Source organism: Falco peregrinus, chromosome 7 (genome assembly GCF_023634155.1).
Source record: "Falco peregrinus isolate bFalPer1 chromosome 7, bFalPer1.pri, whole genome shotgun sequence".
Lineage (NCBI taxonomy): Eukaryota > Metazoa > Chordata > Aves > Falconiformes > Falconidae > Falco > Falco peregrinus.
In genome coordinates, this window is record NC_073727.1 from 28417013 (window position 1) to 28440732 (window position 23720).

A 23720-nucleotide genomic window follows, 5' to 3' on the forward strand; every position below is an offset into this window, starting at 1 on the left:
CAGTTCCTCAATTTGTTGGAGTCTCTAGAAGTACCTGGAAACCCACCCTGGTCATTTCCACGTACACCTTTAGATTATATAAATGCCTACTTGTTATCAGTGTCACTCATCAAAACTAGTACATGCCCAAACACAGGTTAGTGCTTTGTTCCCAGAATTAGGTTATTTTCACTCAGAGATACCCAACAGGAAGCCAGGTCCTTCTAGGTGATAAGGAATTCTTTATATTGTTAGAGAGAACCAATGTAAAATGAGTTTACCACATGTACACACACAACACCCAGAGGACAAACCTAGGACCCACTGAAATAAAACTGGGTTCTGGATTTTTTCCCCACCTCTTGATGTTGTAACAAAAGGACACTACTTTGTCACATAGCCAGGTGGTGTAGCATACTTAAAAGATATTTGCCATATTCCATTGGAAAGGTTTTCTTAGAAATAAGATAGAAAGTTGATTTCTACAGCTTATCATACAGTGCTTCTTGCTGCAAGTTGCTGCAAAATACCTATATGATATAAGCTATAATAAACATTGTGTTATTCACTTACTACTAACTTCCTTTCAGTTGCAGCCTGCCTAATGCTGCCCTAATACAAAATAGCTTATTTTACACTTCTTTGACTATTGAAATTCAATGTGTTTGAGAAGTCACTCGATGTTTTGTAGTTGCCCCATAAACATGCGTATCAAAAAAATATGGTAGCACAAGTCAGCCAACTCAATATGAGGAACACACTTATTTGTATTGTGAAGGGAACTCAATACAAGTAGTGATGTTTTGTCAGAGTTCTTAGGGACTTTATCTAAAGAAAAAAATATATTAAGTTATACAATTAGTTTGAGATGGGTATTCAGCCTCACATAAAAATAGCTTAATTTGGTTTCAATGAAACTGAAGTGACCAGTTGAAGACAAAAATGACTATACATGTTCTTTTAACACCTGAATTTATGCAAGTATAGTTGTCATTTAAAGAAGCTCCTAGAGTAGTAACTCATTCCTGAATCAAGCAAGTGCAAACAGGTATAAGTAGTTACCCTTTAGCCTGAGAGATAAGAATTAATTTGCAATAATTCAGTATTACAGCAAGAACACTTAAATTTAACAGGTCAGTAAAGCTTAAACATCAAGTTTCAAAAGGTGTGTATACAAGGGTTATTACTTAGCCTAGTTTCGCTTCTAGAAATGCAAGTTCTGCAGATGCATTCAAACCTGCTTGTTAAGGAAACAGTATGGCAGCCATGCTACACAAAAGCTAACCACAGACAAAACTCTAAAGCAGTAAGCTCACACAAACATTAGCTGTTCTGAGACAGAAAAGAATATATAAATAAAGCACTAGTAGGAAAGATGACTATTCTATTTTAATATGTAGGTACATACAGAGACAGTTTTACAACATGATGGAGATATATCTTCCTGTAATTGCTTGTGCTGTAACCAGATGACACTTAACTTTATTTCACCTGTTCTCTGCATCGTTGTACTAGCATTAGCTTGTTCTTTCACACAGCACTTTTGTTGTACCTTAGAGAGTGTTTATTTAGTAAGTGACATTAAAAAAGTAGTAATAAGGATCTTTTAAAGAGAAGAATAACTTCCAGCTTCAACATTACAGCAGGAAGTATTACTATATCTTATGTATGTCTCCTAAAGCACATCTAATGTGAGAGCTCAGTGAATACTTACGTGAACAGCGAGTGAGACGTTTTCTATAGGCAAAAGTTTAAAACTTTAGTTTTCTTATCAGAAAGTGATTAATATAGCATGCTCAAATGCAAAGGACACCCCCTACCCAGTAAAAGCCAGACTAAGATTTTTTTAAAAAAGAACCAAAAGAAACTGAAATGCTCTATAGCACTTACTACTTTTTATTCCTAGAAGCTGCTATAGAAGAGGGGCACAACTCATACCACAGAAATCATGACCAGATCACCTTACTTCTCTCTTCTTGCGTAATCCAACAGCAAAAGGATACAGCTAGAAAGCTTGCCATCACTTAACTCATTACTTACCTAAACTATGCAACCCTGTACACTCGTATACATAGAACCACCTCAGTTCACTTCAGCAGAAACCAGTAACAACAGAACAAACGCAGAAAAAATGAAAACAACAACAACAAAAAAGCCTTTAAAGAGCAAAGGAAATTATTCACTTCACAATTAATGAGCCTCCTCATTATCAAATGCCAGAAAAAGCCTTTTAAACTACCTCAATCCAGACCATATACTCAAAAGAAGCCAACTAATTTAACCTAGAGATACACACAAAATCTAATCATTAACTTACCTCATAGAATAGCTATTCTCTATACTATTAAGTACAACCCCCCAACTTTCTTTCCCTCTCCTTTTTTATCTGTGAAAATTAATCATTTTCAGGTGCTACCTATTAGCAGCATTCACAGCTGCAAACTTGTAACTACACATACATAAATACAAAGAGACACACATAAATGTAAAGAGTAGAAGTACATACAATGCTATTGACTTGTCCTGTTGTCTGGTAAGGCTAACACTCTCCTGACTGCACAGAAGAGCATTAACATGGAAAAAAAGTAGTTTTCTAAAGATATTTATAGACCTTATAAGAGTTCTTGATAGCATAAAAGTAAGTAGAGTTTTGGGGCTCTTTTCCTGAGAAGGAAACACAGGTTTCATCATACAGATACCTTCCTAATGAAATCACTTTATGCAGAATGTTAAAATCATTAAAGAACAAATAGATAAAGCAAGCTAAATAGAAGATTAACTGTGAGGTTCAGATTTTTTCCCCTTCCTTATTTGTGCAGTAAGCACTAGTAATACTGCTACCTACTAATTGCTTTTTGAATTTCAAGAGGGTAGACTGCTGAATATTCTTAATCGTTGCAGGAAAGTGCTAAGACTCGTAGTGGTTTTGTATTGATGCTCTGCAACAGTTGTTACTGTTGGTCTTGAAGCTAAGGGAACTTATTCAGCTCCTGGATGCTCATGTCATTAGTAAAACACAATGGTGGTTTCAGTTTAGAGTGGTACACCAGTATGTTCTCTTACATGCCTATCATTTCTCTGTGTAGGGTCTTCATCTTTACGTGATGTGTGTAAACATAATACATCAGTAGTATATTCTACCTGGTGCAGCTGTACCTGCCCATTCAATCTCTTTTGTAATTGCCTGAAGCTGGTTCCCTGTATAGTTGTGTGCCTGGCAGACAGATAGTTGGGAAAGGTCTTGTTTTTTTTGGTACACAGCATGTGAACATAGCTGCAGTTTTATGCAAAGTGGCATGATACAGTGCAATAGCTCTAATGCTTGTCTTTTCAAAATAATGGCTGTTTAATGTTTTTAAAGCATGTAATCAACATTAAAATTTTATTTTAAAAACTCTTAAAAGTTGTTAAGAGTAGGAGGGTGGATTGGAAGAAAAATGCAATGGTAGGTATAATATAATGAGAGTATTGTAATTAGCCTTTCCTATTTGTATTGCAAACTTAGCTAGACCTAAAGAAAATGGTATGCATTTATCTTTATAAGAACTTAGATGGCTGTCACTAGCTTTTGCAGTTAAAATACTGTTTCTTGGTGGTTGCTAGAGTGCCTGGTATATACAGCCTTCATTGTTTGCAAAGAGAGTTCAGTTTACATTATGCTAGCTTTGGGTGAGGTGACTGAATGATATTCTCTGTACCTGGTAGTGCTTGAAGAAAGGTAGACATGTTTAAAAGAAAACCTGACAGTTACAACATTAAAAAAATACAGATAAAAGAAGTGACCATCCATCACAACATTTCCCAGAGCCACAGACCTCCATATCAAGCACAGTACTTATGACTTACTGGTGTCTGCTTTGCTTTAGCCTGCCTACTTTGAGCTAAATACTAAAGTTGGGAGGAAGGTAAACTTGTGTAAAGTAGCAGACAGGCCTTCTCAGCCTATAAATGATGTTTTAATAGCTCTCTATGCTTACAAATTGTTAGGGTTAAATGTTTCTGTTCTTAGCAGCAGTCTAATTTACAGAAATTGGTGTGGACACATGTAAGTTTTTGTTTTCAGTAAGTAGTAGGAAACTTGTACCCTGGTAGTGGGAGAGAGTTTGTTGGCAGAAAGTCCCCATATGAGGAGCATATCGGGACACAGATGAGCAGTGTACACTGTACTCCAGCAACTCCTGAACTGCTATAACCTATAAATCACTTCTTTATTTCTTCTCTGTCTCAGGGGCTGAACAGGTCACAGCTGACAAGGCATTCTGGTCCCTGCATGATTCACTCTCCTTCGTGATTCCTTGATTAACCCTTGATACCTCAAGCAAAAATCAGTGAGCCACTGGCCATCTATGCAAACACTCTGCCAGTGCTTGGTTTTGCACGTCAGGTGTACCCTCTGAAGTGTTGTTAAAATAAAGCTGTATCTGCTTAAGGCAAATGCATCATTTTATCTTAAATTGAATTTTAAACCAATATATACTGCAGTGAGGCACTGTATAAACACTATTTTAATTTGACAGTTGCAGATTAGCTTCAATATAAACTGATTCTAATCTTTGGAGACTAATCTGGTATAAAGCAGCATCCACATAGTTATGTGTATCATTTAGAAAACAAGGTAAACAGGGGAAAACTTCTCATATAACTGGTGCTATATCAGTTTGAATTTCCTATCTGATTGACTCTTGGCAATGAATAAATTGGCAATGAATAAAACCAGACAAAATAAATGGAATTCTGGAGTCTGTAGACAGCTCGTTGCTCGAAGAGCAGAGACTGCTTGCCACTCTGTTAGCCATACCATAGCAAGGTTAAAAAACAAAAAAAGTGACCTAAGGATGGATGCATCTGAGGAGACATGTAGTTGTCAGCATGCAGATGAGATCCTTGGCAATTCTCTTTGCCTTTATTTCCACTGTGCAGGAATTACCAGCAGGCTGTGGATCAGCAGTCTCATTACTGCAAAGTCATGAATGTTCCTTCTCTCCTCATCTGTTCTTAGTGTGGATATATCACAGGTGCAGTGCACCACGACATTTCTTTGCAGCACAGGAAACCCAAATGTCAAAGAACAGAATCAAAGGTGAGCAAAAGCATTTTTACAAAATGGGTCCCAAAGAAAGATCTTGTTACTTCTCATCAATCTAGTCAAAAAAGGTCATCATTTAGCAGTTTTTAAGGAACTATGAGTTTTTTTCAAGAAGGCCACTGAAAAAAAAAAATAATTCCGTTTCGCAAATACCAAAACACCCATCATACCCCACTGACCCAGTTTAATATTACATTTTAGAAACCATATGAATTTCACATTTTAGGACCTGTGATTTATTGGTAGCTGTCTGTAATAACGTAGTACTGTACCCAGATAAAAAAAACTGCATTGTATATACTGTGCATATTTTGTCCTTTTACTAGCAACACTGCCTTTAGTAAAGGAAGCAAGTTCTTCTCTACACCTTTCTGCCATCATTTCTCCAGGAGCCACTGATTTTGATATGCTGGCTGTACACTCACTTTTCTGCCAAGATTCCTGTTTCCTCACCTCACCCCACTTGATAAGCAGATTTCTTCAGGAATATCACATTCATGCAAGTGGTAGCTGGGAGATTAAAGCGTTTGAAGGGCAGGCTGAAGCATGTTTCTTGGCACTGAAGTGACCGAGAAGCAAACTAAAATAGAGTTTTTAGGTTCTTGCAGGAAAAAAAAAAACCAACAGAGAAAGTTCCTATTACATTTTTATTCCCTGTTAAATTGCCCATGCCATTTTATTTGCTTTTTAAGCTGTTTTAGTCCATGATATATTCAATATGAGGGCTAAATAACAGACATCTTAGAAGGCTGTCTGAGGGCTGGCACGGCCACATCTGTCTTACTGGCCCCTACATCACTTTCCTGTTTCCACATTTGGCTGTGCACCCACCAAAATAAGTGTCTCCTTCATGTGCCATCCTCATCTCCTCAGTCCCATCCTTGGTTTCTGTGCAGGTCATTGGGTCCCTTGGCATATCCATCAGAATGCCATTGTGGGCAAAGATGAGACAGGCACGGGTGTGGGAAGTGTTGCAGGGTGCTTCAACAGTGAGAAGACTGTGGAGACCAGTGCTCTCCCAAAGGAAGAGCAGCATGGTGAATCAGATCTACTGAGTACTCACATGATATTGCAATAATATGTAGTGTCCATTAGGCTGAAAGCTAAGAAAAAGAGAAATATGAAATGTACTGGCATAAAACAGCATAATAGAAGGGTTGTCCTCTAAAATGACCAGAAGGAATGGCAAGGAAACAGTCTGATTTAGCAAGATCATAGCTGAGAGGCTGTGACTACTTGCATTTTACATATACCCTGGCTCTAAATCTAGCCTGATGCTTTCATATCCAACCCCAAGCGGGCATCTCTCAGTCTTCCCTGCATCACAAATTCCAAAGTCTGCTGGGAGGCAGTCACTTCTGTATTTTACGTTTTCTATGATACTTCCTGCCTGAAGAGATCATACAAGTCAAAAAGATGCATCGATCTGATGAGAGATGCAGAGGGAGAAAGGTCGTTCAGGGCCTGAGAATGAATTCTTAAATTCTAAGCTTTAGCTAGCTTCTATCAAGCATTCTTTTTCTCCTTTTTTCAAATGTGATTTACTTAAGCCTAAATGTCTATGCAAACAGCTGGTTTAACACCTAAGCTAATCATACCAGCTGAGGTTCTGGACAAAATACATTGCAAATGATTCCCAAACTACCTACTTTCACTGCAGCTTACTTAAATAGCCAAACCTATTTTGAGAACAATGGGTACTTATTTCCACTACAGTATTTATGTAAAAAGTTTTAACAGTTCTAAATATATCTTCAGTCTTCCAAGAGACCTAGGTTTTAAAAGCAAAATATAGCAGAAACCAAAGGCTTTAGTTCTGACATGAAAAGCAAATAGAACTAAATCTCCTATCTTTTTTCAGCTCATTGACAATATGAGAACATGAGGTTACTCTTTGAAACATAACCTGATGGCCTAATTCTCCACTACTTTACTCTTTATGGAGTCCTGATTTAAAGCAGGATTTAATATTGTCTGTGAAGTGTCCCTTGGTTCAGATTTTTAGGTGGCAATGATTAAGCATCCTGAGATACTGATACGCAGCCTTCACAATGCTGTGAACCATATTTTTGAACTATAGGATAAACATATGGAGCTACACTGCCTACCTTCTAGTCCAGAGGTGGGCAAGAAGTAACTACAGAGTTATTTAGCAAAAAGCTAAGGAAACAAGTGTTTTCAGATTTGGCACTTGAAAAGAGGAGACAGTGAATTCACCAGTTAGGATAATCCATCCAGTGCTGTTGCTGGATTTTGGACAACTGGCAGATTCTCTGCATTCTCTAATGTTCAAAGAGTTTCCAAAGGCTGTTAAAGACATGACAAAACCTGACATTTTTCAAGAGCAGAAAAACAAATCAAGTCACATTTCTTCATGCTTTTTTAGAAGAAAAATATTTACTTCCCTTGCATCTGAAGACAAGGCCAGTCTCATTTTAAGCTGTTACTCTAAGCTTTGAAGTGACTTTCTCAGGGCGCTATATTTCATAGCAAGTGGATATATATAACTGAAACTTCACCAGTGGAAAGTGTTGGGTTTTTTAATTACTGTGGTGGTTTTAGCCACGGTGAAGTCTGGTTTAGTGTTCAGTGTGCATTCTGGAGTACAGTGAAGAACTCACTGTACTTCTGTCCCTGCCGACTCTTGAAGCGGTACAGACAACTAGCTGAGTCATCTTCCAAAAAAGAGAAAATGCAGTCACCAGTTAGATGCTACTAACCAAATCTGATAGATGTTTCCCCCAAGTCTGCAACCAAAAAAGCAGAGAGAAAGAAACCACTGATAGGGACTATTAGAGTTTCTTAGAGTCAGAAGATAGGATGAAAGGTTATCCACTCCACTAACCTTCTTCTTTCTATTTAGGGAGATCTGGAAAATTATATTTTATGTTAGAATTTTCCCAAGGAGCCATGTGAATTAGTTCATTAGTTTCTTCAAATCCCTACCTTACTGCTCCGATGAGTAAAAAGTGGTCATCGTAATACAGTCTCTACACATTGTTTCCTTTTACTTAATACTGTAGATATTTACAAGGTAAAATGCTGACACATTTGGACTACTTTGCTAGATTGCTTCTGGGATGTGTCCAAATGAGAAGGCTACAGGCAATAAAACCTTGCTTGTGTCCATGCTCTACCCCAGGGGATGATACAAAACAGTTCATTTACGAGCAGATAACTTAGCATACAGGGTATCGTGAGAGGACCCTTACAGTGTGTCTGGAAAGACTTTCCTCAGCCCTTTTTTTCTTTTACCATGCATGCTCTGTGACCCCTCTATTCAGTGCCACCCCTTCATGCAGCTCTTCAGCACGTACTCCAAACTCAGTGCATCAATATCTTCTAGCAAGCACATTGGTATATGTGGTAGCATATAATGGTGGGAAACCAGAGAAAGGAACAAAATGTTTCAACAACCTCAAAGAAGGGATCAGCATACTCACACCCAAACTGCTTAAGCTCATCTTGAGGTCCATGTCACCCTGTCAGGTGCCAGTCATAATCTCAGATCAACTGCTCTGACAAAACAAGAGTATAATCAAGTCCTTGCTTTCAAGGCTTGGGTCACCATCTTTGACATTTCTGGAAGTATGTATTGTATGATGGCCAACGAGTCAATTTCCAGGTGGTCTTGACTCACTCTAAAGTGAAGGAGCCTGGCTAGTAAGTGGGTGAGAGGAGATGGCAGAGGGCGGCTGGTGGCAGGAGGCAGTGTTGCCTTCTGACTCTCATGGAGAAGAGCTTGGAGGACTGGACACTGGGGAAAGGGATCTCATTGCTTGCTGCCTGTTGTCATCTTTAGGTTTTATGTGGTCTAGGCCATGGTTAGGGAAGGTCCCTGCTGCACAAGTTTGATGCACCATCCATTGCTTTGTGGATATTCTAAATTATTTTCTTTGCTACCCAGCCCAGAATTTATCACTGACACTTTTTTTTGGTTTCTTTTCCCCTGCTACACAAATTGCCCTCTCCTGTGAATCTCCTGAAACAATTCATCTGAAGTAGGAAAGCCCCCTCACCCTGAGCAGTTATTTTTGTCCTTATCATACTCCTTCCATGAGCACTACCTCCATGTTTGTGTATACCTGACTGGGGCATTTACGCATCAATAAACTCAGGAATGACCCAACTCTGCTCTACCTCGGCAAAGCTAAGGCCTTACAAAAATCTCCTCTAAAAAGAGGCTCCTGTTAGAGCATTTTAGTCTGAGTAGCAGGCTGAAGACTTCCCACGCATGTGGCTCAGTGCCAAGTGAGCTGTGGGTTTTTTTAAGAACAATGTCTTATACTTGCAGTGGAGCTTGGTGTGAAGATACAGTGACCATATTACAGTGCCTTGTGAAATGTATAATAGTGAATTTAAGCCATTTCTGGAGAAGGGGACTACACTTTCAGAACATATCTGGAAACACTGTGAGGACTAGGTGACCATCAAGTTTGCTCTGCAGATAATAAAGATAAAAAAGTACCACTCTATGATGTTCCTAAATAGTGTTCCAAAACTTAGGTATTTAGTCTTGAAGCCATCATAAGGGAACTTTTACAGATCTGTATTCATCATGAGGTTAACCACCACAACTCTCCAGTCTAACATAGTTTCTTGATTCAGATAATGTCCTTGGAGTAAGAAGGAAGAGCTCTGAAAAAAGCTATGTCAAGAGAGTCTTTGGAGTACACTTCTGGCAGTACTTTTGCTGTTAACAGACATGTAGAATAGAAACAAAGGACTTTTGTTTGTGTTTCATACAAATCCTGAGCTTGCAAATTTATTGGATTCCTACTTCTTCTGAGAGAGAAAGAAGGAAGAAAAAAAGGAAGTATAAAATACCCCCAAATTAAAAAATACTTTTTTTAAAAAAAACAAAAACTTGGTGTTTTCTCTTCCACCTATAGCAATAGTTGCTAAATATTTACCTCCATGGTTATGCTTGAGAGAATCTGTAAGATGTAGCTCTGCTAACATTTGATAGCAATTGTTATTTATAACATAAAAAAAAAACTTTAATAAAAAATATTTCCCTGAACAGAGTAGTGTGAAATGATCAGATGTCCAGGGATATGAACAACACACACATGGTCTCATGAATATGCCCCTCCAAATTAACATTGAGGTTCCTGAGGCCACTTCCTGCTGTCTAAGCTTTGTGACCTTCACTCAACCTTAACTTGCAAAGCAGAATGTCATTGGTAAGTATTTTAAGGTTGTTTTCAGACTGCGGGTTGGAGAAATTTGATGGTATACTGCAGTCATTGCTCTTCTGTCTCTGATAAGTGGTGATAGAAGGGTGTTGACATCTAAAGCATTATCAATGGGTAGCTAAGTTGGTGCTCACTGAGAAGGATGCGGGAAACTGTTCCTTAGAACATTTTTAGTTAAGGTTCTGAAAGTGCAAGCAGATGCCGCTACATCTGTTACATCCTTTTCCCGTGTTTGAGTGCATCTCTCTGACCACGTTAACTGGAGATTTCATTCTTAGGGAAACTAACAAACACAGATGCAGGAGAAACTTATTTTAAGACATTTTGGGTAAATGGCAAAAAATGTGTGCGCTAACAACAATGCAGCTGAGAGACTTAGGAATCTAAGAAAATAACTTTTCTCCTACGTGAGAAACTTAAGGGACAAAATGCATGACTTGGTTTACATGGCCAGTTTCACAAAGAGAATAGCAGAGGAAACAAGCAGTAAATGACGAAGTAGGGGGCAGCATTTCCTCGTAATGCTGCGTGCAATTATGGAATAGTTATAGGTCATTCATAACATGAAATGTTATGTGTGCTTTTTTATTTTGTAGAAGCAATTCAACCATTTGTAATACATACTTGTTTAGCAGGTTGAATTAGTTTTCCTGGCTTTGAAATATTTCTATATATCTATTAGCATTGTTCACATCATCACATGCTTAGAACATACAGAATTAGGGCCTAAGAGCTGTGAATCATAATTTAAAATAATATTTAAGTTCTGTTGCTGATGTTGATTGATCAAAGCAATAATTTTCAATGGCTGCACAAGTTCCATATTTTTTTTCCTTTTGCAGCATTGATACTACAGTAAATCCCAGTGGAATAAATTCTATGTTGCAGCCAATAGAATAAAACCAGCACAGTGTTTACAGACAGTTATTTAAGTGCCAAATGTCAGGGAATCTGTTACAGTCCCTGAGAAGCTCTGTTGGGAGTCTGGAGGATAGACACATGATAAAGGAGAGCCTGGGGAAGGGAACACTTCGTAGTTACAAACTGAGCAATACCTTCTTGTTTAAGTCCTTTAAAGCAAAGTTTGCACACCGAGAAAACTAGCAATTAAATCTAAAAAAGAGAGATTAGACTACAGAGACAAGAATAGGCACAACATAGGGCTCCTCCTTGTACTCATTCTTTCAGGTTCAGGAAATCCTGAGTCCCTTTCTGCAGAACCACAACAAAAGATTTGAACAATGCTGCCTTTTTCTCCTGCAGACCCTTCCTGCCTCTATAATTTAGGTGGCTTCTGGTGGCTGGGGAGATGTGGGAGAGCACTGAGGAAGAGGAAGGAAGCCTCTGCTTCCTACAGGTGCAGTTCCAAAGAAAGATCACCCCTAACAAAGGCTGCAGCCTCCTCTTCCTCATGGCCTCAGGACATGCTGATTGTCTTCAGCTGCCACTGGACTCCTCCACCAGCTGATTCAATGCTTAGAAGACCAGTAAGCCTGCAAATGCAGCAGGTAATTCTGTGCTGGATCTGTGAATTGAATTCACTCTTAGGAGAATCCTGTGTGCAGGAGAACTGACACAAAGGACAGGGTCACACAGTGTTCCTGGGAATGGGGAGCAGAGCACGGTCAGGTAGCATGAGAACAGATAAATGGAGGAGATCAGGGGACAGAGGAGGAGGGAAGAGGAAGGGAGGCTGTGAGGCCTAGTGAACAGCAGCTGCTAGTATGCCAGCTACTAAGCAGGTCACCACAGGTGAGAAGACTGCCAGGATCATCAGAAATGTGACTTTACTGCCTTTGCTTATCAGTGTCTCCAGTATCCCAAAGTGCTCCTTCGCCTTTACTAATTTCAGGACTGGTCACACACCTGTATAACTGTCTTGCATAGGAAAAGTTTTGTATCTCAAGATCTGAGTCAGGCACCCTCTTCAGTGAAGGTTTTTTGTGGCCCTAGAGCCTTCTCTGCCTGTCCACGTGCAGTGAATTACAGCTTCCCAGTGAGGAGATTTCATGCCCTATGGCACAGCTCACCACCCACCACACTGGCTGCTGCAGAATGTGTTTTTAATTTCACCACTTCTAGGGCAAACAATCGGGAACAAGAGCTGCTTACATTTCCATTGCCATCAGAAATTTGCTCCCCTGTAAGCATTCTATGTATGCTAAGCTATCATACAGGTGGGGAAAGGCAGCTACAGACATGCCTTAGAGGAAAGGTTCAGGAGAAACTACAGTCAGCACCAGCTTTCAAGAGAAGGCTGTGGCTGTGGGTTCCAACTGGACAAAGGCACTTTCTTGAAGAACCTTCTGGGCATAAAGCAAAGCTGTTTCCTTGGTGTTTCTTATTAGCTGGCTGTAGGTGGCTTCCTACCAAGCCGGTTTCATGCAGAGAGCCCCCGTTCACCACACAACCTGGTATTAATTACAGTCCCAGCTGCCTTATTCCCCTGTTTTATGGCGAAAGATTCTGGTTTTTCTACTCAAGGTTCTGGTTTCAGGACCTTTTCTGAGCTGTGCCATAAACTCACGAAGACTGCATGGCAAGCCTTTGGTGTTTGCTGTAGGATCAATGTCTGCAAGGTCTGTGTCTCTAGCAGCAAACCAAAAAGTTCCAGGGTGTGTTCCCAGACACTGCTGCTCAGTGTCTGCTCTACAACTGCCAGGGGTTGCTGGTTTTGACACAGGCTTGTCATCAGTCTTCCAAACATAGGCCTTGGCCACGTGTCAGAAGTTAGTATGGTTGTGGACCATTTCCAATAGGCAGTTTGGATGAAGCTATCCGGTTTTGATAAGTAAGGTAATTTTATGTTATGAATATGGGCTGTACTGTTCTAGTTGACTTCAAGGCCACAGAGCTGTCCCGGGCTTGATTAACTTACTAGTAGAAACACAGGAAAGTAATTGATTGTATTTTGGGCTTCCTGTGTTAATGCACAGTGTTTAGTATTAATGCTTAATTTGGACAGAACCAAACCTAAATTAAGGTTTCTCATGCATGAAGTCTATCTCTTTGCAAGTTTTCTTTCAGAAGAGTCACACCAAGAGTTTATTATGTTGCTGCCCCGTGCATTGCAAGGGACATTTCTTAAATGACAGCACAATTAAGGAAAAAGTTTCATGCCAGTGGGGCACAAAGTGGTGTATTTTGGGGAGGTGGTTGTTTTTTTTTTTTTCCTAAGGCCATTCTAAACAGAAAATACTAAAGCTCTCTTTTTTTTTAATTAGGAGGAAGAAACATTTATTCATTATTTTTTATTCTCTTTGTTGTCTTTAGTGTCAATTCTGACTTTAATGTCAGTGTCTTCCATAACACTTTGCTAATGATATTTTTCCCTAACCCATGCAACCACTTCTTTAGCCTGTACTTCTTTTTAATTGACTTGCTTTCTTCCAAAAGCTTTTTTTCTTTTCTTTCCTTCTCCCTTTTGGAATTCAGAGAAGGCAATTTGGACTGATTTCAGTCTCTTATAGATTTTGGAAAGGTTCCAGTGGCAAAGATAGGACTACAATAAACTGGAAAAATCAATTATTTTAAAGTTTTAGCTTTTAGTTTAGACAATTTTGACAGTAATGCTGAAAGGATGTTGGAAAATGTCACAGTCTGGTCAGGAAACTGCAGTATAATGTGTGGTGAATAAATAACACATCAAGTGACACTAATAAAGGAGTTCTGGGGAAAATGATAGCCTCAAAATATTTTCAAATTACTGTACCCCAGCTTCTGCTCCCACCTACATCAAACTAAGCCTGCAGCAATTTCACTGACTTAATATCATGATTGGATTCTTTATTCCCATAAAAAGTTTTTTCATGAAATGTGAGCCTCTTTGGAGTTATTTCAGTAAGAAACAGAGATGGCTCAAGCTTTTAGTGAAGGAAGGGAAGCTGAGAGATCACTGTGACTGCATTTTGCCTAAGCAGTGCGTGCATGGCGCAGACTGCTGGCACACCTCCCCTTGCAGCAGCAAGCAGCATGATCCCAGGTATTGGAGGTCTGGGTCTGCAGGTTTCTCCCCCATGAGGGCTATAGGGAATGGAGAAAGTGGGCTGAGACATTTTCATATCCCTGATACTAATATATTCACTAATAAATATATTTTAAAAATTAAAAAAACCCCTAGTAAATATATTTACTAGCACTTTAAAAGATATAAAAGTAATTCATCAGCTTAGACTAAGCACTTTACGTACATCTTGCATGAAAAGAAAAGGATTCAAATATGATCCTTAATCCTGAGGTTTTGGATATAGTCCAATCCAGAGATTACCACTTTTTTCTGCAACGTACATCATAGCAGTTCTCTGCCAATGTAATACCTTTCAGCTTCATGAGCTGATGTCGTGCAGCTGTGAATCAGGTGCAGTGTTCTCCCATGACCCAGCTATTCAGGGGACAACAGGTATGTACAGATAGTCCCGTGTCAGTCCTCCTGGGAGGGAGGCCAAGTTAGTACTTTCCAGAGATGATGATGTTCAAAGGCTGTCCTGTCCAGTAATATCTGGGATAATTACAAACCATAAAATTACATTTTAAGAGACTTCCTATGGAGGAAGCTGGGGTAGCACTTCAGTTTACCTGCATGCTTCTTGAGAGATGTGCCATTTCTTCTTACCTGTGACTGCTGTGAATTTCTGCAAGCACCATCTCCCAATCAAACAAACAAAGAAAATCCCAGGCCTCTTAAGAATCTTCTGTTCCTTAATGCATGAATATGCTAGAATATATAGGACATTTGTAAAACCAGGAAAATACAAATAAAATGGCTTGCATTAATCCCAGGTGAAATGTTGGCTGTCATGAGAACTGAGTTTTGTCAAAGGGAAACTTTGAATCAACAGGATGAATTACTGAATATCCATAACTGGCACATTCCATAGCAGAAATATGTCATTACTTTGTAATAAACCTAATTTGATCATACATGAATCCTTTTCTTGCCATGCAAGGTGTACATAAAATGCTCAGTCCGAGCTGATGAGTTACTTCTATATCTTTTGCAGCACTAATAAATGCAGCAGCTCTTTTTCTTTCTGTGTTCACCCCCTAAAAGGTTCCCTATAACTACACAGTTTCCTTTATTCTCAGATAAAATGAGTATTTGATTTACACTGGCTGAGGCAGCAATCCTAAGCCTAACATTTTTCTCCATATAGGCTAACCCTGCCTTTATGTTACTAAGTAACAAAAAACTCCATAGCATGAAGTGCAGACAGCAAAAAATGGTAAAGGCAACACTTCATCCCCTGCTTTTGAGGAGGGCAGTGGGTGCCGTTTTCCTGCCTTTGTCTCCTCATTGTTCACAAGCTCCGAGTTTATCGTCTGTCGTCTTTCATGGGGCATGAGCTTGGCAGAGTCCAAATGCCACAGACTGCTATTTTCGCCAGCGGGAGAACTCCTGGGTCTCTTAATGTATGTCTGGAAAAATTGCTTTTTATGTTATTTTGGTTCAGCTGGCTGTGCGGTGGAAGCCTGCTGCAATTGTTTGAACAGTTTGTGACGAAGAGGGCATAAGGAATAAATGTTCACTGTCTCCCTTGGGAATGTAAGAAATGCATCTGCCTGTTAAATGTCTCAGAGTTTAATTCAAAGACTGATCTGCCCAACAATATGCACCTTATTCTCAGAATGTGAAATGCATAGTCCCTTAGGTTGTTCAGGTTATACATTTACTGTAGCTTGTTGTTCGCTCTTGAGTCTCCAAGGATTGTTCGCCATCCAAATGAACTCCTGAAGTAGATATAATATAATATCTCCTTCTCTCTTCCTGGTGAGTGGTTTGGACAGCTTATGCATAGATTAGCCTTCTAGTACCACTGGGATGCTACTTGAGATGGCTGAACTCAGCTACTCATGGCTAAGGGAGCGTGTTGGATTATTTTGGGTGACTTCAGCCTTCACATGGCCATTTGGTTAGCTCAGGGAACGCCAATACTTTCCTACTTGGTTTATGGCTTGGCATTCTAATAGAGCAATGAGACAGATCCTTGAGTCATCCTTAACTGGCACAGCCGCTTTGATTTTAGTAAAATAATGGTGAAGTGTAAATTGTCCAATACTTACCCTACCTTGAAGCTGCCTGTGTAGCTCCAAATTGCATTTTCTCACTCTATCAATATCTAATGGATTTGAAACAACTAAACACAACTGTAGTGCTAAGCATAAAACTGATTTTTTTTTTTTTAATTATTTAATGAATGTCTATTTGGTCGTAAAGTGTTACATCTCTGCAACTTCTTGCTGGAACAGGCACAATTAATAGGCTTGCCAGACATTTAGACCTACAAAAAAATACCATTGTGTATCCAAAATAAAACACTGTTACCCGTGGCAACCTCATTGGCTGTTTTAGCAGACAGATCAGGTGCTGGAGGAGCAAACCACTCTCTCAACATGGGAGAGAACTCTTCTTTGTCAGGACAATGTGAGAAGGATGCTCAAGCTATACTTGCTTTGTGTAAAACTGCAGAGCTACAGCTTCTAAGGTGGGTTATTCTATAGTAAATTACTTTTAGAGCAAGCCAGAAATAATCAGAACAAAGCAGTCTATAGCTGCTGTCACCTGCTTTCATGCCTCCAATGGGAACTAAATTCACTAAAATGGACTGTAAGAAATAGCGGGGGTGCCTCTGTTCCTTTTCACCAATGTCTGAATAGCTGGCTTCACCCTTCAGCTGGGTTCAGGCAAATTAGCTCGTTGAGGGCAACAGCCATCTTCCCTTCAAGCTACAGTGAAAAACTTTAAATGCCTTTTGTTTAGAAGTAGCGAAAACTGCAAAGGCTGTTCACTGCCATAGCAGTTCTGTGGGGGCTAAAGGACTGGGAAACAGCCTAGAAAATGATAAGAGGGAAGGCATTGTCCAGTGGAGCTCTTTTTGTTCCCAGAATGGCTCTGGCCTGAATTCAGAAGAAGAAAATGCAGCATATCCTGAGTGCAGCCCTCTGTGTTCACCTGGATGCTAGCACAGGAGACAGAGCAGAGCGGATGGAGATGCCTGTGTTCATCTCGTGTACACTAGTGTAACTAATCCACATGCACAACAGCCAGGCTATGAGCCGAGACGTGCAAAGGGAAGGGGCAGCAGCACTAGACTGGAGGTCTTCAGGTCCAGCAGGACCCTCTGAACTGGCCAGTAGTCAACACTAGAGCAGGAGGCTTTAGATGTCAGGTACTGAGCATCACCTGAAGCTGAGGAGAAGTCAGGCACTGCAGCTACAGCAGGGATCATGGGGGTGAAAACAGGAACAATATGGCAACAAGCCCTGAGAAATCAGTGGGTCACCCCAGCCATCACCCATCTGCCCAGCCCAGTCTGGGACGGACCTGGACTTTGCTGCCAGCACAGACTGCAGTGAGGAGTCGTGCTGGTGCTCAAGAGACCAATGGACCAATGGCCACTAGAGACCTGTAACTGCTGCAGCTGCTCCTCCCTCAACACTCTGGTCACCCACCACAGACACTGTAACCCTGAGTAGCCCCAGGCCTTCAGGCACCTGCTCGTGTTACACACACCCAGGCAGAATTTCTTTGCCATTACTGCCACTGCTCTTTTTCCATCCTTGTCCAACTCTGGTCTGATGTGTGAGCCCAAATCTAAGCATGCTTCCTGCAGCACATCATCCCATATCTTTTTTATTTATTTATTTGTTTGTTTGTTTGGAGTTTGCCACTGGAAAGAATGGCATGTTTTTCTTCAACAGTATTTTGCACTATTAAAATCATAGAATCATTTAGGTTGGAAAAGGTCCAGCCGTTAACTCTGGATTGCCAAGCCCATCACTAAACCATGTTGCTAAGCACCACATCTGGGTGTTTCTTAATACCTCCAGGGATGGTGATTCCACCACTACCATGGGCAGCCTGTTCCAATGCTTGACCACCCTTGCAGTGAAGAAATTTTCCCTAATATCCAAACCAAACCTCCCCTGGCATAACTTGAGGCTGTTTCCTCTTGACCTGTCACTTGTTGCAGTCTTCCTACAGTTGTCTGTATTTATGGTCTATTTCATCTTTTCTCTGCTGTGTCTCAGAAACACATGCCTGAGACATCATAATTTACTCAAGGTAATGATAAACTATTTGATTGTGGTTTATTTTAAAATTATAATGAAGAAATGATGCCTCAGTCCAGAGGTGCTGGAAGCTCATAAACCATGGATTATTTATGCGGTAGTTCATGCAGGAAATTATATAACTTTGAAGATTCCAGAATGGATGAGGGATCATTTTCTGGGTTTATAGTAGCATGGCATCAATCAATTGGAAAAAATCATTTCATTGACAAACAATTACTGTAGAAAGTCTTTGACTAAAAACCAAAAAGTTACAGGGTGAGTGAGAAAAGATAAAGGGAAATTTCTTCCCCTGAGGAAGCTTATTCATATGAAAACATTTTAAGCAAAACGAAAATGGGACTGGCATAGGTAGGATGCTGAGCTAGACTCACCTGTCATAGGCATAGCCATCCTTGTCCAAGACAACTGAAGTACTGAACCACATACTGACCAGACTCAAAGTCTTTATTAAGTATTCTGTACTTGCTAAAACCACAAATTGTTCAGGAATTGTACAAAAGAAGGACATTCGGGCAAAGTGTTTGCTAATGTTACATATTCCTGTACCAGCAGACATTGCTCAATCTGCAAACATGATTTTGAATAAATTATTTAGCAGTAAACAGTCATATTCAATCAAGAATAAATCACTGGTTTCATATTTGATTTTACTGTCATAGTTCATTTTAGATTATAGATAATCCAAAGGCTGAGATATAGTCACATTTCCACCTCGTAATTTCAGCAGAAGCAAAGACCACTTCACTTCATATAATACTCATAAGGGAGAAAATCCTCTCATTTTGGTGAAAATTTCACTCAAAATATAAAAAAAGACTTATGGCAGCTCTCATCACATGACAATACTATAACTGGGAAGCAATATCTGAAATTAAGAGGAGATTGTTTTAAAACAAATAAAAGAAGTAGTTTTTACACAGTGGATAGAAAAAATATAAAAGGAAGTTTGACAAACTGGAGTGAAGGAAACAAGAGAGATTCCAATTAGGAAAATATTTTTCACAATGAGTGTGGTTAAATCCAGGAACATGTTGCCCAGAGAAGCTGCAGAATCTCCATACTTGGAGATTTCCAAAGCTCAGGTGGGCAAGGGCCTGAGCAACCTGATCTAGCATTGAAGTTAACCCTACAATGTGCAGGATGTTGGAGTAGGTGACCTCCAGAGATCCCAACCAACCTGCAAGGATCAATGATTCTGCATACTTCTGGAATTTGGTGCTGAAGGGGGTTGAGGGATGCAGATCATATCAGCAAATTCAAAAGGAAATTAAACAAATCCATTGACATCATGTCCATAAACAGATAGCAGAGAAACAGGCAGGGGTGTGCCCTCTTATCATCCCTGATGATTATGGATGCTGGGGGTGGGCAAAGGGCGTAGTGGATAACACTACACTCATGATATCTCCCTAATTATTCTTATTTATTTCTTGGCTGCAACACCACTGCTGCTGCGTATCTGGTACATTTCCTGGATCCTTCACTGTGGTTCTACCACTCATATGACCTGTCTGAAGTCCTTTGATCCTTCTGTTTCTGGTTTTGCCAAAAACCTCTATCGAAAACTAGACCCAAGTGTCTTAAAAAGCCTGTTAAGTCTGACTGTATTGGGTATATAGTGAAATCTGTCACAGAAAAAGGAGAGCTGATGGATTTATCTGTGCTGTCTTTGGTCTCATGATAATCAAGCTGCTTTTTTTTTTTTTTTTTTTTTTTTTTTTACCCCAACCTTTCCTTGGATGGAGTAACTACCACTTACTGCTCTCTGCTAGTGCCTTGGAAATAGTACTGTTTGTGACACTGAGGATGATTTTGAATCATGAACTCATCTGACATCACACCAAAGTATCCAAGGTACTTCACTGTGGGCCTCAGCTGGTTATCAGTGTACTTAGATATGGAGCTGCCAAAAGGCTACACATATGCTGTTTGAATGCAGAAATGGAGGGGGCCCTATGCAATAAAGAACTACAGTATGAACTCATCACATATAGAATTACAAATTATGTTCAGTGTAGAAGATGTGAGCATGAAAATACAGGCTTTGCTGGGCTGAAATTTACTGGCGGATGTTTGAGCTCTGTATTTTGGGATTAAGCTTGTTTCAATCTTACTAAGAGAATAATTTGTAGTCTCAGTTAAAAAGAAATCTGGGCTATACCTCAGAAATCAGGATCAATTCAATGTACATTTAAAACCCGGCAAAAAATTTTTCATGCTTTGGTAGGTTGAGCTAAAAATCAAATTAAAATCTTAGGTAGCAAAGAAATACCTATAAGCATATATCAGCATACATTTATTAAGAAAAGCCTGTAAGTACATGCTTATATTTAAGGTTCTGTGTTAGTCAAGCAGACTTACTCTTCAGCAGGCCTGAAGTGCCCTCCCTAAGAGGCATTCTTTCTTGACCTGGGATCTAAAGCCTGCACCCTTTAAAAGAGTTTGGTCATACCCAGGTTTCTCCTGCCTTGCTGGAGATGCTGCAGTTATCCAGGTTATGAATACCTCCTGAAAATTCTGCTAGGCTGGTGTGCAATCACAGCATCTCTGGAGTAGTCCCATCTGTCTATAGCGTAATGATTCACACATTATTTCTTAGTAAAGGGTAGGGAAAGTCATCACTCTGGGAATTTACAATCCCCTTTGGTCATCCACTATGCCAGAACCATAACAACAGCTTTCATTATTGTGCTCTAGTTTTAATGGATTATCCTTTTTATTGCTGGCTGCAGTTGCAGTTCTCAGAAATAACCCAAAAATTATTCATTATATTAAAAAATTCTCCAATCTTCATTAATGTTGCTCTCTTTAGTGTTATTTATTGAATGATTAAATTACCATTAGCAGATGGTAACTGAAGTATATAAAATGCAAATTCCTACAATATCAAGCAAGCATATTTTACTGACAAAATTTAATATAAGTGCACATCATGATTGCTCTTTTTTGTGCACAGAATGGAAGAGAATGGGGATGCATGCCATGTCTCTCTTAGATTAATTAATCTATTTATTCAACAAATCAAGCTGACGCCAGTAGTTTAGTTAACAATATGGAAAGATAGGTGATATTGGACCATATGGTCTGCAGTTAAAATGAACTTTGTTGCTCTATAATGGAACTTTTTCCTTGTGTTTCTTAATTTTAATGGTACACCAGAAGCTAAAGGCATATTAGAGAACAAGGTTGTAAATTGTTCATCAGTTTTATTCTGAAGCCTAGATAATCCTGTTTTACAGATGAGACTCAAAGCACTGAGATATGGACTCTAAATACTTGAATAATACAGCAAATGTTCTTTTTTTGGTCACCAGGGTCCTCCACATTCCCCATGCAGTTTGCTTGAACTTATACCCCAAACTCTTATTTAATTCAGTGGGAATTAGACAAGTAACATACATTCAGAGCTGTAGCCTTTACAGAGTTTAACATAAAGGTAATGGGAATCCTACAGAATATCCCCATCGTCTCATTTCCTGATTCAGCAGGCTTAGTTCTTCCTTTATGTATCTAATTCAGTGGGAGCCATCTGAAGAGTCCTGAAGACATTAGGGTAACCACACAGTGGGGACCCCCCACGCACACATTTTTTCTTAATGTACCTGGGGCTCTGGAAGGCTCCTTCTCATTACAGAGACAAATGAAAAGTGCTTACTTTGGTGGGGGTAGCAGTAGCAAAACTAACTGCATTTTCTGCATTTTTCCTTTCTTCTCTAATCAGCCGGTGATACTACAGCAAAGCACAAAGTGAGCTGACGCAGGGCACGAATTATTCCTTTGTGCATGAATAGAAATTTGTGATGCACTCTGTTACAAGCTTGCATTTGCTTAGTCGCACATTGTTTGTGACAAATCAGAGGCTACAAGTAATGAGGACATGGGGTATAAATGTAATGACAGCATAACTGAACTGTTTGCAAAGTCTGTATGTTGTGTATCCATGGGAATAATGCTGTAGGTGAGGAAGAAAAGGTTTTAGTTAGCTAACAGGAAGACAGAAGAATGAGAGAAAACATTACCTAGAAAATATATATACACACACATATATGCGTAGTGTTGCTGTGTATAGGCTATTTCTACTGTTTTAAGGCCAGGCATGGATCCCTTTACTCGATGGGATTTATTTACATTTAAAAAAAAATAAATCCTGCTGCAATTGCATTGCTTTCAAAGTATGAAGTATGACTTCGCATGGCTGTGAGTAGAGACGTGCCAGGCTGCTAAGTGTTCCCTTCAGCTCTCATTGCTTAGGTTGAAGCATTTGGACTTCTCAGGTCATGTCCCAGAGTCTATAGCATAGAGAAAAGATGGGTAACACTGATTTTTTTCTCAGAAAAGTGTGGGTGGGCAGGAAAGGACTATCAGCTGTGGAGAGGTGTAGCTCCTGCTGTCCCCTTGAAGTGGTGTATTTACCACTTGAAATTTAGCCAAGATCTGAGGGTCCATACCACCTCAAGGGAAAATTGCTGCTGAAGAAGCCAGGAAGAGTTTTTTGTGCTGGGTGATTATAGAAAAGGGGTAACAGTACAGCTGGAAAGTAGACTGAGGCCTTAACTTTGGTGGAGAGTGGCATTAAGCATTAATGCAATTCTTGGAAGAGTTGGGAAATATAAGTTCTACAGATTTTGTTGCAGTAGGATAGAACAGTAGCTTTGTTTGCACCAGCTGAACAATAATTAACTAAATTTTATATAATTAAGTCAATTAAATCCCTTCTGTCCATTTAACTACAGCTTGCTTTACTTTCAAACAGTTGCTACTCGTGTTTTCTTAAACTGAGCAAGAGCAACTTTTCTGTCTCGGCAGACTCTACAGCTGCATCATATTTACAGCTAGGTAGGTATAGCAGGTCCCAGGAAACCCTCCAGTTTGGTTGTGTCTTCCCTGCAGATTCTGTTGAATAAATAAGCATAATTTACAAAGATTAAGTATTAGGTCTCTGGCATCCTGTCTCCTGAATGACAGAACAGTTGCTCTGGCTGCTTAGGAGGAATAAGGGGCGATACCCTACAGCAAAGGTTCGGTGAGGAGCAACCTGCGCAGGGCCAGACGGTCACCTCTTACAGCATGGCTGCGTGCACAGCGCCTGCGTAGGCTGCAGCAAAGCTGCCAGGGCCTGCAAAATACAAAATTTAATTATTGTGCAAGAAAAATGACGTGGAACTGTAGGATTTAAGGGGCTTGCTGGACGAATGGCAGGGTGCCATTACTGGGGCATTCTGCTATCTGCTGTACAATATTAAAAAGAAAACCAAGTGATAGATACTGTGTCAGGTTAAGCTTTGTGACTTCATCCATTTTCTGGAAGAAGTGAGATCCAAAACAGATTCTGGAGTAGCTAATAGTGCCATGCTGAGCTGTAGCACAGAGTGTTAGCACACAGT